The following is a 15913-nucleotide window of genomic DNA, read 5'->3' as shown; positions in this document are numbered from 1 at the left end:
TCTAGCAGGCTGACTGGGATCATAGGCTTCCAGGCTCCCAGCTTTGGGGGGAAGGATAGCTCAGTGGTTTGAGCATTGGCCTGCTAAACCCAGGGTTGTGAGTTCAGTCCCTGGGGGGCCATTTTGGGAACTGGGATAAAAAGCTGAGGATTGGTCCTGCTTTGAGCAGAGGGTTGGACTAGATGACCTCCTGAGGTCCCTTCGAATTCTATGACCCTGGGGGTCCTAGCTCTCAAATTTGCAACTCCCTGGAACCTCTAGCTCCCAGAGTTTCCTGGGTTCCCAGCACCAGGATAGTCTGAGAGCAGACTGCCCCGGGCCAAGGCTTCCAACAGAGCTAGGTTGAGAATAGTAATTCTGTTTCACAAGGAGTTCTGAAGTTTGGGGGAGGGGTTCCCACAAATAGGAACAAAACCAAAATTTGAAATCTCAAAAATTCTCTGCAAAACAGAATTATCATTCCAACCTTCTCACATAAAAACGGTATAGAGCAGGCCCAACACTTTCTATTGCACTCTGTAACCCCCTTTTCATGGTTATCTAGCTATCTAATCTAGTATTCAGACTTTCTTTGAGGTTCTCAGTGGCAATCAAGAACAGAAGGGTGAGACTGTGGGAGCAGGGATGTCATCCCCATCCTCCTAATGTTCTCCTCCTCCGTAAAATACTTCCCTTCCCTGGGGTCTAAAATCTCTGCACTCTGACATGAGCAATGCCCAGGGAGTCCACATCACACATCGTAAATCGAGTCTAATCAAGATCGGTTGAACTGGGGTTGGAGAGTTCTGTTCACATACATCGTCAAAGTAGGCCCGGATCTGTTCGGTGAGGTCTTTGAAGGAAGAACCGATGTCCTTCTCTTTCAGCTCCTTCAGGACTTTGGCCAGTGCTTTCATGCTCTCACCAATCACTTCAGAACTGAAAACGTCATGTAAGGCCCCGATCAGTATGTCCAGAAGAAACTTCTTGTATTTTTTCACCTGTACAAACATACAACATTAAAGAAAACTTATCACTGATCACACTTCTAAGAAGTTTTCTTTAGCAGTTATGAAGCTGTGGGAATTTCATCAACCCTCTCTCCCTCCTGAGATCTATAGCTATATTTCAGACCAGGTGCTAGCTACAATGAGCCAAACTCGGTAACATAATACACGTGCATAATCCTATTATTAGATTTCTAGTTACTTAGATTCCAAGGCCAAAAGGGTTCATTGTGATTATCCGGTCTGACCTCCTGCATAACATAGAACTTCTCCGAAATAGTCTCTGAACTAGAGTACATCTTTTAGAAAAACATCCAATCTTGATTTTAAAATTGCTAGTGACCGAAAATCCACCACAACAACTTTTGGTAAATTGTTCCAATGATTAATTAAAATTACTATTAAAAATGTATGCCTTATTACCAGTCTGAATTAATCTAGCTTCCTTTTTCTCCATTGAATCTTGTTATACCATTGTTTGCTAATGTGAAGAACCCATTATCAAAATTTGTTCCCCATGTGAGTAGTTATAGACTGTCCTCAAGTCACTCCTTAACCTTCTCTTTGTAAAGCTAAATAGATTGAGCTCCTTGAGTCTATCACTAAAGGTATATTTTCCAATCCTTTGATAGTTCTTGAGACTCTTCTCTGAATCCCCTCTAATTTATCAGCATCCTTCTTGAATTGTGGACATCTGATCTGGACACAGCATTCCAGCAGCACTCACATGAGTGCCATATTAAGAGGGAAAATAACTTCTTTACTCTTCTTCAAGATTCCTCTATTTATGCCTCCAAGGATCATTTCAATCCTTTTGGCCACAACTTCGCATTGGGAGCTTATGTTCAACTGATTATCTGCCATGGCTCAAGTTTTTTCTCAGCATCATTGTTCCCTGGGATAGAGTCTCCCGTCCTGTAAGTATGGCCTGCATTTTTTGTTCCTAGATGTATACATTTACATATGGTTACATTAAAGTGCACATTGTTTGCTTATGCCCAGTTTACCAAAGGATCCAGCTTGCTCTGTATTGACTGCAAAAAGGTGACTAGGGTATGGGAGAGAGCAGAATTTGGCCTAGTGCATTGTGTGCAGCCTCTGTAAACTCTGAGCAATTATTTCCCTTGGATTCTCTACTTATGTTGCATCCTATTCAGTATTCTCTCATACCTTCACAGGCGCCCCATTGACTATATTTCCCAGGCCTCTTACAGCCATCTGACGGACAATGCTGTTCCTATCCTGTGGCCTTTCTTCCAAGATGCGCAAGACACTCTTAAGCAACTTCTTCTCCCTGAGCATGGGATCACTCATTAGCTGAAATAAAATCAACATGTCCATTAGCACCAATATGATCCTTAAGATTGGGAATAGAATTTGAGCCGGCATAGAATACACTAAAAACAACAAGGAGTCCTCCTATAGCCACAGTCTTGTGGATACAGACTAATATGGCTACCCCTCTGATACGTGGCACATAACACACTAACTTTATCATTCCACACAAATGAGAAATGTCTTAAAAACATGCAGCTGTCCTTTTGGGCACTATAATAGGGATCCACTCACCTCTTGAGAGCCCCTTAGTGGCCAGGTCTGGTACCACAGTCCTTTTCTCACCCCTGGTGCACCCTGCCAGCTGACCTCAGTGAGTCTTCTGTGGCTCAGGCCTCTGGCTAAGTCCCAAAGTCCAAATGAACCCCTTCTGGGCTAGTCAAGAACAGTCCCATTGCCCTCACTAGGGTCTCCAGCCCCAACTCTGGGTCCTTGAAATTCTGCTCTTTGTTCAAGCTCTCCGTAAGCATTGTCCCCTTCCTGGGGCTTATGCCACTGTAAGTGGTAGGGGAACCAGGGCCTGCCCATAACTCTGGGTTCCAAACCATGGACCCTGTAAACAGTAGTTAGGCACCGCTTGATTTCAGTTCATTGTTGCTTTTTCCTACCAGCCACTTTTAGCTTCACCCTCACCTCAAGGTTCAAGTTCTTAAGGACTCTCTTCCTGCAAACCCAACTTAAGCAAATGCTGCCAGAATCAAACTCTGGCAATCCCTGGAATTTCTGTGGCCAGAGAGCAGCATCGTTTCTTGCCCCTCCAGTTCCTGGCAGGAACTGACCTGCTAAGGCCCTGCAGCTCCTTTTAGCTGAGCCTGATGGGCTCCGATTGGCTGCTCTCATGAGGCCTCTCTAGACAGACCCAGATTTGTGGCTCTTTTCCTGGGGCAGGGTGCAGTAGGACCATGGGGCCTCTTGTAAGGAGCCTCAAAGCCCAGGAACAGCCCATCCCAGGCACAGATCGATTGTTTTCCTTAGAACCAGATGAGCCCCTAAGATAGTTACTTAGCATAAGTGGAAATATGATGCAGATGTTAGAGGAGGGCTGTAGAAAGGGAGGATGGTCCAGCAGTTAACACACTTGTCTAGGACTTAGGAGACCCAGGTTCAAATTCCTGCTCCCTCAAAGACTTCCTGGGTGACCTTGGCAAATCACTTAGCCCTTCTGTGCATCAGCTCCCTGCCTGTAAAATAGGAATAATAGTGCTTCCCTACCTCCCAGGAGTGTTGTGGGGATACATACATACATTACAGAGTTTTGAGGTACTCAGATACAATCGTCATGAGAACCTAAGACAGATGTGAATGTATTTGTATGTTGCTTGTTTTATAGTATTAGGACACTAGGTTCATTCCCAAGATCTGCTGAGTGAAACCAAAACCAGGAGCTGTTGGTTAGTATCAGCACTGGGACTTGGCAGAAGAGGTCCAGTACTTCAAACTCTGTCTGTATCTCTCAGCCAGCACCTGTGGTTGTGTAGCTAGTATAGGCAATGGCAGCAATACAAATATCAGCGAGAGAATGACTCCGAAAGGTAGAATGAAGTTCCTTGTCAGGTTTCCATATAAAGGGGGACCCAGTCTACTATCTAAAATGACAGTTACTCCTATGAACTGAACTGTACAACTCCTTAAAAGAAAGGCAAACAGACAATGGTCTAATGGTGAAACTGCTCTTCAGAGCCCTGTGTCTTACCTGGGCAAGGAAAGCTGTGCCGGTGATTCGGAAGTTTTCCATTGGGGAATTCACCCAGGGGAGGAGGCTCTGGATGATCTCAAGTGTTATTAGTCCAAATCTTAGCAGACCACTGGAAGGCAAAAAACCGCTTATGGGGTCGATTGCACACTTCAAAAACTCAGCTGCTCTGAGCAGACAGCTCTGATATCTATGGGTGGGAGCTGTGTGTTTCCACCCAGGGCACCCCCCACAAAGCTATAAACTGGAGGTTCCCTCTCAGCCACTCTATTTGCTACTGATTCCCAAGGATAAAATCATGCCTCTTAGATCTCTTACCTCACCAGCAGACACACTCCCTCATGGTGAGTCTGGGGGTTTTCAAGCAGAATCCATGTTTTCTGCGTCCTGAGCACTCTCACCAGTCTCTCATTCCCAACTTTGAAAAGCACAGATTCTAATGCTTGGACAGAAAACCTGGGGAAAGAGAGGCACAGAACTGCAGCAATCAGTAGGAAGGTGCAGCCTGAACAGAGTCAGGAAGCCCAGGTTACTTGTCAGGTCTGCTGTTCATCGACAGTTCATCCACTGGCAATATCCTGGACACCAGTGTCCCTGGAAGGACTTGATGCCAGGAGGTATGTTTCTGTCTCATACATCTCATATAACTAGTTTTGCTAGGGACAAAATTTTGCAGTCATTTTTCACTTTCTGCAAGGAGTATGGATACTAGCAGAGTACAAGGATATAAAAAAGATACACGATCAGGACCCAAAAACTGGGGGGCATAGAATGTGGTGATCACTAGTGGATATTTTGGGGTTGTATCTCCAGATATGATGTGACAGAGTGCTGAGGGTATGCACTTGAGTCAGCACTCTGGTCACTATTGGTACTAATTCAGTTCCTTACAGAAAGCCTAATTGGACAGAGGTGTAGCTGATTACGAGGTCAGATTGGGGCTAGTGAGTCATGGAACCAATCATTCCATTAACAGGGAAACTGTATAAAAGGACATGGGCAGGAGCCCTTTGAGGAACAGACAGAGAAAGAAACTTGGGTGACCAGATATCCCGATATTTGGGGCTTTTTCTTATACAGGTGCCTATTACCACCCACCCCCTGTCCTGATTTTTCACACTTGCTGTCTGGTCACCCAAAGAGAAACAGAAAGACAAAAAGCTGGGAGAGCCTGACAAAGTGAGCTCTCTGAGTGGAAACACCTTCCCCCCATTTTGGAGAAGAGTTTAGAAAGTTGAGATACAAGATAAAGGTGCTATGTATTGGTAGGGGGATTAAATAGACTTCACGTTGGTGTTTACAAGCAAGAAAGTCTCAACGTGGTCTGTGTTTGTAGAAGATGTGGGGGTGCAACACCCCTCTCTGTCACAGCTGGGGGCTCATCAGGGATTTCCCTGTTATCTATGCAAATAGAGAGCCTGCTGGAGAAGCCGGGGTAGAGGTCTGGCAGTCCGGGTGATGGAGGGAACACACTGAAATGGGTGGTGAAGCAGCAAGGAGAAGTCTAGAACAGGGGTTCTCAACCTTTCTGTTTCTGAGCCTCCTCTCACCTCAACAAGCTATAAATACTCCATGGCCCACTCCCAGGCCTCTGCCCTGCCAGGCATCAGAGTTTGGGGCTCCTGGCTCTAGATTTTAACTCCACAGGGTGCAGGGGCTGGGGCTTTAGTGCAGGTGCTGGGCCTCAGGGCTCCAGCCTGGCTGGGCTCAGAGATTCAGCTTTCTGCCCTAAGCCCCAGCTAGTCTACTGCCAGCCCTGCTTGGCGGACCCCCTAAAACCGGCCCAGTTGAGAACTGCTGGTGTAGAAGACCCCACAGACCTTCTAACAATCCCACCAGGCAGAAAAACAGCCTTTGCTTGCCTGGTAGGTTTAACAGCAAAAGAGCCTTCAGGAATTTATACAGGAACAAGCCCAGGTCTGGCAACAACTCCTCCAAAGTCTGGCAAGTCCCGTGACAGGAAATGGAAACCAGGCACAGGAGATCAGACTCTGTAAAATGGGACCTGCGAACAACCCTGATCTGGTTTTGGTTACTCTTAAAGGAGCAGCGGTGAGACCTCACAAGGACAGAACAATGTGGGCCTTTCGACTGACACCCCATTTAACCGGGGAAGCACATATATGGCTCTTAGTGATTAGCGGGCAAGAGATTAGGATGTGATTAAGGCAGCCATGCTGGACGAGGTGGGGCCTGTCCACAGAAAAGTACTGCCAGAAATGGAGAGTTGAAAGATGGATTGAGGGATTAGGCCTCTGTGCATTTGCATAGAAATTGAAAGATTGGACCACTTACTGGTAAGGCCACATACTCAAACTGTGGGGGAGATCATGGACTGCATGATTCTGGAAGTTTCTTCAGAGTCACCCTGAGCATATCTGAGTATAGGTTACGTGGCACCAGCCAGTTAATCTGGACCCCGCAGTTAAAATTACAGAGGAATTTGCAGAGGCGGACATTCCCAGAGTGAATCAGTGGTTTAAGGGGCTAAAAGATCACTAAAAGATTGCCATATGAGTCTCAAATAAAAGCTCATGTCACCAATATCATTGTGAAACACATCTACAGATGCTGTGTAAAGAGCCATGTCTATGCATTGAAAATTACATTCTTATGATCTGTGTCTAGGGACTAGTCACCAGGAAAGGTGAAAAAATGGTTTTCTTTAAGGCAAGAAATGTTTCTCCATCTGTTTGTTTACATGTAAATTAAGCATGTAGGGTTCACATTCAGTTCAGGACTGTGAGAACTTCAAAGAAAGAAAAGTAACAGGAAGGAGACAGGGGGTGGGGACCCAATTTTGGGGTACACCTCAAAGGTTTGCTCTAGTATATTTGGGGGACAAAGAAGACACCCTGGCATCTTTCACTTAGGAAGTAGATGGACAGCGAGACGGACAGCGGGGTCGCTATCAGGCTTTGTTGAGAACGTTGGGTGAGAAACATCTTTAGACAGGAGGTTAACCTGTTGGGTAAGTTTAGTCTCTAGGACCATGTTATGATTTCATTTGACATGTAACCATTTTTTGCTTGCATTCTTTCTCACTGTCACTGGAAATTCTGTTCTTTGACCATCTCTGTTCTTGTTTGCCCTATAAATATATCTAAGTGCTGTTTGTTTTGCACTATAGAGTATAAGTAATAAAGTATAAAATATAGAGTCTAAAGTATAAGAAGTAAACTGGTGTGTACTGTTCCATAGGGAACAGCAGGCCCGGTAATTCTGTGGGTGTTCAGTGGATAAAGGTCTGGACACTATACGGAATGGTCAGAAGACTCGGGGGTTGGTGTGTGCCTATCACTAACCTGTACAAAGAGACTGGGGTCTGAGGAGGCCTGGATGGCAGTGCTTGTTTTGCCAGAGCCTGGTCATTTTAGGGAACTGACCCACAGCAGACACAGACAAGACTTCCTCACTCTAAGGGCAGGCAATGGTAAGGTGCCTCATAACCCTGGAAATTCCTGGGGAGTGTCACACAACTCTATTGGAATTCTTTGTTTTTCTCCCTTCCTTCTAATTACCGGCAAGGGTTGCCCTCAGTATGTTGTTGGTCTTTTTGGAATAGGCTCCAGCTGCTTATCCTTGGCAAAGGCATCTTTTGTCCTGAGGTTCGGCTGACCTGCTGCAGGAGAACAGGAAACAGCTCTGGGAGCAGCTCCTGCACAGCTTTGCTCGACTGCTGTGCTGACACCACCTCAAAGATGGCACATGTTGCCTGAAAGGAGAGCATGGTAAAAAATGAGATCTCCTCCCAACACCATCACACCCTCTCTCCCCTTCTGATATCTGCTGTACTGAATTTTCACTTCTGCCGGTAACTTGAATGACTGCAAGCAACTCCCTTAACTCGTGGCTCAGTTTCCCACATCTGTAAAAATGTGTATGACCTACCAAGGTATGTTGTGAGTCCTAAGGAATATTTGCAAAGCACTGTGAGCAACCTGGTTCAAAGACTCTCTAATTGCCAGATGTTATTAAGTAAATCAGCCACATACTCTAAAACTGCGTATTTGTTCCACAGACAGCAGAGCTGGACTCAGGGAAACAGTACATCAGAGGAGAAGTGCCCACACAGCAATATTCTACCACACTTCTAGCTTTCCAGCAGCAGGATTGTCTCAGGGCAGAGGAAAGCCTGAAAGGCGTGTCTGTCATCTAACTTACTGAGAGAGGTTCAGCAGCTGCCAAATGCCTGTCAGTTTCAGTCTCTGAGGTGATGCTTTCTTCTTGGCTTGTTGACGTCTTTATTTTTTCTATTAGGACCTGTAGGACCTGAGTGGCAAGCAAGGGTCTCCCCAGAGATCTCCACAGCTCACTGGTGTAACTGCAATTTAACAGAAGTTACATGTGACCCCTGGACACTTTTGTGGCTCAGACTGAATGCGTCCTATTTAAGTAAAGACCAACTTTTCTCCTTGCCTATGAGGAGAAAGTTAGGAGCACTGTCCTCCTTTAACGCTCCTCCTGTTTAAATATTGAGTTTCCAGTTACAGAACTAGGTTAAGTGACCTAGTCTTACTGCAGCCTAACCATTAATACTAGACTTCCGAAGGACAGGACACAGAGCGCCAATCTCAGTTCCTGTTTTCCCACTTCCCAGTAAATATGGAATCCTGAGCATGTGGCTCCCAAAGATCCAGGGTTTGGAAGGCAAGTGGATGAAAGAAAAGCCACATTTCTACTAACTGGACATACAATTATGAGAACAAATATTCATGGCCATCCTAGTTCCCCTTCACGAAGGGTGTCCCTACCCTGTGTTTGCCAGAAGCTGGGACTGGGCAACAGGGGATGGATCATTTGACAGTTACCTGTTCTGTTCATTCCCTCTAGGACATGTGGCACTGGCCACTGTCGGAAGACAGGACACTGGGCTAGATGGACCTTTGGTCTGACCCAGTATGGCCGTTCTTATGGTCTTAGATTCCAGCACTGATAACTGATAACCCAGTTGGGGACCTTTAAATGAAATGATGGATCTGCTTCCAGTCCAGTTTTAAATCCCAAGGACAGCAACTCTATTCTTGCAGCCACACCCTGACCGATACCAAGCGGCGGTCTGATGACAATATTGGCCCTATTCTTTGTCATCAGCCAGGGATTGGACTTGAAGCTGTCATGCTACCAGGAAATCAACAGCAATTGCTAATTTCCAAAGTGAGGTCAATTCAGGTGTCTAGAGAGCCAGGCCGGTTCCAGGCACCAGACCAGCAAGCAGCTGCTTGGGGCAGGCAATGGTGAGGGGCAGCACATCTGGGTCTTCGGTGGCAATTCGGCGGCTGGTCCCTCACTCCTTCTCAGAGCGAAGGAGTAGAGCTGCACATCGCGATCGCAGGGTTTTTTTATTCCCCGCCCTTTTTTTGCTGCTTGGGGCAGCAAAAGCCCTGGAGCCAGCCCTGCTAGAGAAGTAGATGTTTCCAACAAAACACTCCAGTTATACCAGTAAAGTTAGGTCTTTAGGATGTCAAAGCAGTTGTGAATTAATGGAAACAGAATGACACTTAATTTCTCTCCACACCCCACCTTACCATGCTCTTGGACCTTCCTGGAGAAAGACCCAGGCTATTAACCATCAGGAATTATCCCAAAATGTCCGCTGCTTAAATAAAGCCCTACATCTCCCAGCAAAGCTGTGGGATCCATGTTTTATCAAGATGAATGCAATAGGTAGCGGTATATACCTGTCCATTGGCAGATGGTTGCTGAGTAGGCTGGAGATCACTGCCTCTAGGTGATGGTGAGCTAAAATAGACACTGCCTCCAGCAGGAATTGCCTCAAGCTGCCCTCCTGGATAGTAGTCATGTGGCTATATATTATATCCACAATAGCTGGCACCTGGAAGGAACAAAACCAGAAAGAAATGTCCCTTTTTCTTTCTCTCCATTCATTCTACAGAATCAAAACCTTTATTTAGACATTTGCTGATTTTTTAGAAATTCCTCAAGAAGCAAACGTTCAAATATGTCTGTGTAACTTTAACCCACAACAATTGCCCACACTTGGCTGTAAAAATTAACACTGACACACACACATACAGCGAAACCCCGCTATAACACGATGATCAGGGTCCAAAAAATTGGATCGCGCTAAATACGGGGTCGCGGTATAGCAGGGTTTACCATTTCAAGCTGGTCAGTTTCAAGCTGGTCGATTTCTCTTGGGCAGAAAACTACTTGCATTTGCGAACTGCCCACCGCAGTAACTGAAAGGGTGGAGCTCCAGCAGCGGGAGCTCTCAGCCATGCGGTGAGAGAGGGAAACACTTGGGGAGAGCAGGGGAGATGTGCAACGGGCAGAGGAAGAGAGAGGAGCAGCTGGGGAGAGAGTGGCTCTTCTCACCAAAAGGGTAAGCGGGGGCAGGTGGGAAGAGGCAGTGGGGAAGGCACATTCCATTTTTTGCTTTTATTTCCCCTTTGGGGGCACTCCAGCCCCTCTCCCTTCACAAAGCCTCTCTCTCTCTCTCTCTCTCTTTTTTCTCTCTCTCTTTTGCGCTTCCGCAGCGCTCCAGCTGCTTTTTTTTTTTTGGCCTGGGGCGGCCGGAGCCACCTTACAATCGTGTTATAGCCTTATTCGCATTATTACGGGGCGCATTATAGCAGGGTCAGGGGCGGCTCTAGCCATTTCGCCATCCCAAGCACGGTGGCACCCGTGGCTCTGGTGGACCTCCCGCAGGCGACCGGCAGAGCACCCCCGCGGCGTGCCGCCCCAAGCACGCGCTTTGCGTGCTGGGGCCTGGAGCCGCCCCTGAGCGGGGTTTCCCTGTACATACCAGGTAATTTAATGTGGTGGTGCCCAGCTATGCATTAAATAAACCAGCTGGCATGCACAAAAGAAGGCTTTGCTTGCCCAGATTTTGCAGGTGTGATTTAAGCAGCCAAATGCAACCATTTGCCTCGAAGGATGCACAGTTCATAAACAACCACAAGCACAAAATATGCAAGTGCTTTAAACAAAGTGTGCAAATGCCTGGGACTATGAACAGGTGACGACCTCTCATATTCATTCCTAGCCCTTCACATCTTCAAAACACTGTGCAAACGTGGCAGTTCTGCTGCGAGGGTTCCCTGTCCTGAGGCCTTTCACCAGCCTTGATAGAACATTTGTGGAGTGCTCCTTTCATCTAGCCCTAACGCACTGGGCTCCAGAATAAGGCATATAAATAGTGGATCCCAAAGACACTATAGTTTTCTTCCTCCCTCCTTCTATTCTTAAAGGGTACGTCTACACACTAAAAAAATCCCACAGCAGTGAGTTTCAGAGCTCAGGTCAACCTGGGCCTGAGGGGCTTGCACTATGTGGCTAAAAGTGTAGCTGTTCCTGCTCGGGCTGCAGCCCAGGCTCTGAAACCTGGCAAGAGCTCAGGCTCCAGACTCACTGGGAATGACTACAGGACTATTTTTATCCAGGTAGCCCTTAGCCATAGGCCTCCTAAGAACTGGATGCCTCCAAGTGCCAGTCATTCTGTCTTCTTGTCTTTTCCCCAGAGTCTGTTTTTTCAAGCCTTTCTTGGCTGAATACTGTGGCAACAAGCCAGACAAATAAATAACCAACCATCTTCCTTTTCCCTTGGATTCTCTCTGTCTATTGCTATTGATTCTGCCGTTGCCTAGTTTAGGGTGAGAACAGAGATGGAATCGACTCTACGTCCGACGGGGAGAAACAGCAAGATTTTTGTTCATTACACATGAGGGCAAAGATCTAAAAGCCTCGAGTTTAGGCAGAAAACCTCTCCAGTTTCCCGTTTTACCTGGCCCAGCATGGCATCTCCACACTCCTTCAGTATAACCTTCATCCACAGTCCAGCTGCCGTGGCACAGGTGGGGCTGGCAGACAGCATACTTTCCACTGTGGCCTCAATAAAGGCTGTGGCCTGTTCTGGGGGAAAGTACTCACTAACAACCTGGGAATAAATCAAAAACAGGAGAGACTGCAATGATGTTTGGCTCCAGCACTTGTAAAAATGGAGGCCTAATTTCTCTATGGAAAAAGATCTATGCATCAGCAAATTGCATCTGACGAAGTGGGTATTCACCCACGAAAGCTCATGCTCCAATACGTCTGTTAGTCTATAAGGTGCCATAGGACTCTTTGCTGCTTTTACAGATCCAGACTAACACAGCTACCCCTCTGATTAATTAACAATTTGTTAATTAGCCTCATGTCCAGCTAGCCATTTGGGATTAAAATTCTCTCCATAGTCTATATACTACATTTTTGTATTCTACACTAATGAGATCAGGTTCGAGGCAAAGCTTCTGTTGCACAGTTAGCACAACATTGTACCGGCTATGCAGGAGGTAAGTTTCCAGTTTGTATTCTCTTAGATACACTGCATCTTTTTACAACATATACAATGAAGTCAAGAGAGGCATGCTCACAAATATAGGCAAACCCACAAGGTGACAGAATGAAGACTGGATGGGTTCTCAGCTTGATGTTCCACTAATACAGTTTTTCTCATGGATAGCTGGATAGGTACATGTGTGTGCATCTGCGTGTGCATTTTCATGGGCGTGCAACATTCTGTGGAATCTGGATTTTACATGGCATTCATGGCACACATCTATGAAAAGCATCTTGCTGGTTACTAGCAACGAATGCCCCGCACCCACAGCTCGCTCCAAGTACAGAAAGGCATCATGAAAGTGTAAATGTAAAATGAAGGGTGCCTGGTCACTATAACATCCGCACACGTTTTTTGAGTCAGTTACCCTGGCCATTTTGGAAGATGCCTGAAACAGAGCCTCGGGGTCCGGAGCTGCTGTTAGTTCGTCACGGAGACATCTCAGCTCCTCCTCCGCTGACCCCAGGTTCATGGGCTGGCCTGGAGTGGAGAAAAGGAAAAAAAGTACTGTAACGACTAATGAAACTGAACCTCTACTGCATGGATATTCATACAGGAAGATCCATGTGCTAGGCTGTTATCAGCATAGTGTAAAATCTTGGCCCCATCAAAGTCAATGGCAAAACTCCTGTTGACTATAATGGAGTCGGGATTACACCCTAAATGTCTGAAAGTTAACAGTAGTGGTATGTTATTGTGACTGATACAGGATTGAACAAGCATCGTATTCAGCTTGGAGCAGCTTTCTGGGGGTGTCTGGTTTCAGTAGTGTCTCTGCTCTCACTATTTACATCTAATCTCACATTCAAGTACAACTCATGCAGGTAGCTGTGAGGTTCCAATGTAGAGGTGAATCCCTCCACCAAACTCTCAAGATGGGGCTGGACAAAACCTTCGGCAGGAAACCCATGCTCATCCGTCACTTCTAAACAATGCTGGGATTTCTATGTTGTACACTCAAAGACTGGAGTCCCTTATTCTGTTTCTGAATCACCAACACTGTTTTTAGGACTGATTAATAATAATTAGAAATAGGGTCACCAGATGTCCCAATTTTATAGGGACAGTCCCAATTTTGGGGTCTTTTTCTTATATAGACTCATATTATCCCCTACCCCCGTCCTGCATGAGTTTCACATTTGCTGTCTGGTCACCCTAATTGGAAATGGCCTTAAATAATAACCAAGATCTATCCCATTAGGTGAAAAGAACATCCTACTCCAGGGGTCGGCAACCTTTCAGAAGTGCTGTGCTGAGTCTTCATTTATTCACTCAAATTTAAGGTTTCGTGTGCCAGTAAGACATTTTAACGTTTTCAGAAGGTCTCTTTCTATAAGTCTATAATATATAACTAAATTGTGGTTGTATGTAAAGTAAATAAGGCTTTTAAAATGTTTCAGAAGCTTCATTTAAAATTAAATTAAAATGCGGAGCCCCCCGGACTGGTGGACAGAACCTGGGCAGTGTGAGTGCCACTGAAAATCAGCTTGAGTGCCGCCTTCGGCACCCGTGCCATAGATTGCCTACCCCGTCCCACTCTTTCACAAAGGGGAAAATGGCCTACACTTACTCCAATAGCTTTGAATGCTCATGACAGAGGGCTGCTGCAAGAACTTTTTGTTTAAAGAATTATTCCAGGAAACCCCTCCAATACAGCCAGTGGCAGGGTAAAGAGAATGAAAATGTTTAGTACCAAGGGCTTGTTTACATGGAGAAGTCAAGAAAGCTAATCAAATTCATTTTCAAACTGCATTAGTTAAACTTCATTAAACACCTCTGGGGACACACTTATTTAGAATTAAAGGGGCCTTTTTTCAGGTTAGTTTAATTCATGTAATTCACTTAAATTAAGAAGGGCCATTTTCATTCAGAATCAGAGCATCCACACGTGTTTAATGACACTTTAAAATTTACACCTTTAGTTCATTTGGATTAACTCTCCTTAGTGTCCCTGTGTAGAGAAGCCCTAAGGAACTGAGCAGTTATCTACCTGGTGCAGACCATTTATTATTTGTACAGTTCCCAGAAGTGTGCCACACTCTTTACACATCATAATCGTCTCTTCTAATGAGCTATTTACAAGATGCCCACCACTCTGTTATCTAAGTGCCAACAGACAGGACAGAAAGAACTAGACAGGCAGAAAAATGGACATTACAACAGTGAAAGAAGCTGAAGAATTACTTATACCTGCTAATGGTCTCCTCACCTTGTATACAGAGAAGGCAGCTGATACAGTCAACCACCCACTGACGAGACGTGGCCAGTGAATCACAGCTGTATGGTGCTATTGCTCCAATCAGAGATCCAAACTGATTACAAGTTTCCTGAGTCTAATTAAAAAAGAATGAAGAATGAACGTTCTCCAGCTGTACTAGACTTCACTTGCCATCTTTATTGTTGATACCAGTCAGCTCTGTGTTTTTGGGGAACCAGGGCACAGTATCTAGCTTGTGTGACTCCTGAAGGACACCCCCAATTCCCATCTCTGTTTGAACCAAAACCGATCAGAGAAAAGGCTTGCAGAGAACAATGAAGGGTTTGGGGAGACACACCTAGACGCCTCCTGACAAGGGTGACAAGATTAAGACATCTCTATTTGCATACAGAATGAAGAACAGAGACAACTCTCTAGCCTCAACTGCATGAAAGATGGAATAGGGATTAACATAAAGAATGAAGAACAGAGAACCGCACTGAACTCTGGGACCAGAAAAGCAGGGACGCATTGAATCATGGGAATCCCTGCTCCAGATGCTAATGAACCTTCGCCTGCACACACTCAGCTCAGCAATTATCAGACCAATTCTAGTAATAAATATTTGACTCATATCCCAAAATACTGAAGCAGCCTAGTTGCCTTGTGAGCTCCCTGGAAGAAAACAACACCCATAGCCAAGAATGATCAGCTCCTATTGACTAGCCTAAAGAAAACCCTTGAGCCATCAGTTTACCCATAAACAAATCTAGTGTTCTCCCTTGAACCATTGTATTTTCTCTACAAAACCCCTACCTATGCCCAGGTAAGGGTTCTGATGTATAGGCCCAAACTCTGCATCAGTTCCACTGGGATTCCATCTCCTGATTGATCGTGCTGGGGGCTCTGCCTGTCTCCAGCACTCAGGACCCTGAGCGACCACCATCACGTGGGAACCCCGACCAGTTCAAGCCTCATGGAGTGGGTGGGATCCATCTCTCTCTCTCTCTCTCTCTCTGTTTTCTTTCCTACCTCAGGTATTAACCTTTAAAATGTAGCTGTTATGTTTGTTTAGCCCTCCTGGTGTGGTTATCACTATGATTCAATCAATAACTGTTATGGGTCAGCTGGTTGCTTCTCTCTCTCTCTCAATTTTACTCTTTTGTGTTTTTAGCTTCCCCCATTTACTGTGCAGCGACGCTTCTTGTACCTAAGCTAAAGATCCCTGTAGTGCCCCAAAATACAGTGGGGTTTGTTCATCAAGTGGGTTACTACCAGTACAATTGTAATGTGAAAGTGTGATAGGAATGTGTTAAACTTGGGGCACATAAGTGGGTGGGGGGAGCAGTGGAAAGTGC

At 45.7% G+C, this 15913-nt stretch overlaps 1 protein-coding gene across 1 annotated transcript in view; it reads left to right on the top strand.

Annotated features, from left to right (window-relative positions):
* Positions 1–15913, top strand: part of LOC120391375 (adhesion G protein-coupled receptor E3-like) — a 326462-nt gene that overhangs the window by 210735 nt on the left and 99814 nt on the right. The gene's annotated exons all lie outside the window — the stretch shown is intronic.

This window comes from Mauremys reevesii, linkage group 25, assembly GCF_016161935.1.
Source record: "Mauremys reevesii isolate NIE-2019 linkage group 25, ASM1616193v1, whole genome shotgun sequence".
Taxonomy (NCBI): Eukaryota; Metazoa; Chordata; order Testudines; family Geoemydidae; genus Mauremys; species Mauremys reevesii.
Note: the sequence above shows the minus strand (reverse complement) of the source record. Positions and strands in the feature narration are given on the sequence as shown.